Source organism: Pinus tabuliformis, chromosome J (assembly GCF_031772625.1).
Source record: "Pinus tabuliformis cultivar Carrire ecotype Pingquan chromosome J, CPIR1, whole genome shotgun sequence".
Classification (NCBI taxonomy): domain Eukaryota; kingdom Viridiplantae; phylum Streptophyta; class Pinopsida; order Pinales; family Pinaceae; genus Pinus; species Pinus tabuliformis.
Window position 1 is genome coordinate 251,391,935 of NC_142295.1, and position 3,760 is coordinate 251,395,694.

Genomic DNA, 3,760 nt, shown 5'->3' on the forward strand with positions numbered 1-3,760 from the left:
TGCAAATAATATGAGTATAGAATTTCTCTTACTTTCATCCGAAGAGTCAGATTTATTTATAATGAATTTGTAGAAAAATGTGGTGGGGATAAGACAAAAGTCAATCTAAGATTTTAGAAAGAATATTGTATGGAAATAGGTTATCAAATTGAGGATAAAATCAATTCAAAATGTGGCAAAGTAAATTCACATTTATTCAAAGGCATAGATAACATTTTTCAGTTGCTATTTAGAACTAGGGAGATATGGGAATTGATTGATGATATTTTCGACATGTGGGAGAATATTGTCATAAAAAATCATAAAGTTAAAAATTATAAACCCATAATATGTACCAACAGTAAAACAGGTCCTGAAATGAAGCAACTTCCAGATAATATGACTATCACACCTTGGAGAACATTGCAAGGAGCGAAGGATGAAAAACTAGTCAAATCAATACTATGTCGTGTGAAGTTGGGTGAACTATCATTGGACGAAATGTGTTCGGAATTTCAAAAATAAGTTTATTGAATTTTTTTACTTTTTCTTGGATTGTAATTTTCTTTTAAATATAACATATTATTGTTAGTAGTATTTGTTATAAATATCATTATATTAACCATTTTTACTTTATTTATTCATTCATAAGGTGATATGAAAATACAAGAACATATAGTTAAAATGTTGAATGAAGAGAGTTGGGATGATGTTGTACGCAACTACCCAGAATCAAGTTCTACAACAACACTTAAAGATTTTTATCCTACATTAAAAAATGTGTGTTGATTTTTACATTCATTTTATTCATATGCAAACTATTTTTATTTTATTTTTTAATAAAGTCGGTTGCTATATTAGTGGCTGAAAAAAGGAGAGGAGTCAGATCTCATGAAGTACATTAGATATCGATGGAAACTTGGATCAGGAGAGTTACAAAATAGAGATCTCTCCTTGATCCTTTTTCTGCTTGTTCTAATTCTAAAACTACCTGAGCTACTGTAAATTCTTACATATTGAGACAACCAAAATTGACATTTGGAGAACTTTTTAATCTATTTCAATATGACTAATTTGCCTTGTGGTGGATTCCTCTGGATTTGAGTCCACTTCATCCTGTTTGGTACTTGAGGAACTGGGGGCTTCTTTATTTCGCTTATCCATCATATACTGCAGGATTGAAATCGATTCTTCTGCATGGCTGCATCGATTTGATAGGTGACTAAACTGATCATGCAAAGAGGCAACCCTATGCAGGAAAAGATCTATTTCAGCCCGGTATTTCTCGTTCAGGATGCGGTTCTGATCTTCAAGCCTCGTCTCTAAAATCCTTTGTTAATTCTCCAGAATGCATTGCTGGGCCCTGACTTTGTTATGAAACTAGCTCAAGAAAAGATAGAAAAGATAGGTCAACGCCTCAGAATTCAGCCTCTTCGAGGGGGAAACCTCCTTTACATTACATAAATGAACAATTCTTGGATGATAACCTCCTTTCTATATATAGGAGTCTAAGGAGTCCAATATAATCCAGCCGAACTAACAATAATAATATAAAGCCATAAAAATAACAATAGAGGGATTCTATGGGGCACATAAATAACAACATGGGGGTAATAGGGGCACAACAATAGAAATAAGGGGTATAACTACAATAGTAATGGGGTAGTCATTAGTATTATAGGGACCCAACATGCCCCTCTCCTTCAAAAAAGTGTTGTCCTCAATGCTTGAGTAGTTCTGGATACTTCTGCATAAAATTCTCATCCTCCCATGTGGAATCTTCAGCGGATAAGTTCTTCCACTTGATAAGATACTCTGAAATTGCTCGATTTCGTAGTTGTCGAGTTCTTGTTTCTGTGACTGCTTTCGGTTCCAATATAATTTTTCCTTCCTCATCAAGTTCTGGCAATATTGTTTGCACTGGGAGCTTGTCGCCTATAACCTTCTTTAAACATGAAACATGGAAAACTGGGTGTAATCGAGAAGCTACAGGAAGCTCCAATTTGTATGCCATAGTACCAATCTTTTGCAACACCTTGTACGAACCATAATACTTTGGTGATAATTTATTATCCTTCTTAGCTTGCTTTAGGGACATTTGCTTATATGGTTGTAGCCATAGGAATACCCAATCACCTACATCAAAACTTCTTTCACTGCGATGTTGATCTGCCTGTTGTTTCATTCTATTTTGTGCCAACACGAGGTTATCCTTTAAGAGTTGGAGGACTTGTTGTTGATGTTCGATGTGATGTTCCACTGCCTGAACCTTAGAATTTTCTCTTAAATATGATGTGATGGATGGTGGTTGATACCCATAAAGTGCTATAAATGGGGTCATTTTTGTCTCTGTATGGAAGGAAGTGTTATACCACCATTCAGCCAGAGGCAACCATTTGACCATTGTGTCTGTTTATCAGATACAAAGCAACGAAGATATCCTTCCAAACATTTGTTTACTATCTCAGTTTGCCCATCAGATTGAGGATGATAAGATGAGCTATGAGCTAACTGAGTACCAAGACAAGAAAATAATTCTGTCCAAAAATTTCCAGTGAAAATGGGATCTCTGTCACTTACAATAATCTTTGGGTTTCCATGTAGCTTTTGAACTGTTTCCATAAATGCAGTAGAAACTGTACTGGCTTTAAATGGATGTGATAATGCACAAAAATGTGCATACTTGGTAAGTCTGTCAACTACCACCATGATGACACTCTTTCCCTCAGACTTGGGTAAACCTGTGATAAAATCCATTGAAACCTCCTCCCAACGTTGGCTTGGAATGGATAAAGGTTGTAATAGACCCGGTGTCTTAATTGTTTCAACTTTATTTTGTTGGCAAACCAAACATTCTGCCACAAACTTTTGAATATCTGATTTAAGGCCATCCCAAAAAAATTCCTTCTTAACCCTGTGGTAAGTTTTTAAAAATCCCGAGTGCCCTCCTAAGGGAGAAGTGTGCAATTCCATAAGAATCTTTTGTTTTAGCTCAGAATTCTTATAGAGGTATAAGCGATCTTAGTATCATAATGAATCATTTTGCTAGCTAAATGTATCAGACGTACTGGAATCTTGTTGTAGCTTTCGAATAAGTGCCCACACTTCTTCATCATTCTTCCATTCCTCCCTTGCTTCGTTTATCCAATCTGGTTGGATAATAGAAATGGCGCACAACAATGCTTCCACATCCTCATCCTTTCTTGAGAGTGCATCTGCCACCACATTTTGCTTCCCTTTTTTGTAGATGATTTCAAAGTCATAACCCAACATCTTTGTGACCCACTTTTGTTGCTCTTCAGAGGATAATCTTTGTTCTAAAAAGTATTTAAGGCTATCATGATCCGTTTTTACCTTGAAGTGTCTTCCCATTAGGTAGGGTCGCCATTTCTTAAGTGCATGGAGTATTGCCAACATTTCCTTCTCATAAATAGCTTTGCTTAAAAACTTTCCCTTGATTGGACGACTTTCAAAAGCAATGGGTCTTTCATCTTGCATTAGAACAGCACCAATTCCATTCCTGAAGCATCACATTCCACAATAAAGGTTTTTGTGAAGTCCGGTGTAGCTAAGACCGGTGCTTGGCACATTGCCTCTTTAAGATGTTCAAAGGCCTTTGTTGCTTCTGGAGTCCATGAAAATGCATCTTTCTTCAATAATGTTGTTAGAGGTGCTGCTATTCTCCCATAATTCTTAACAAACTTGCGATAATACCTTGTCAACCCAAGAAATCCTCGTAGATGCTTTATGGATGTGGGGGTTTTCCATTCCTTAATGGCTT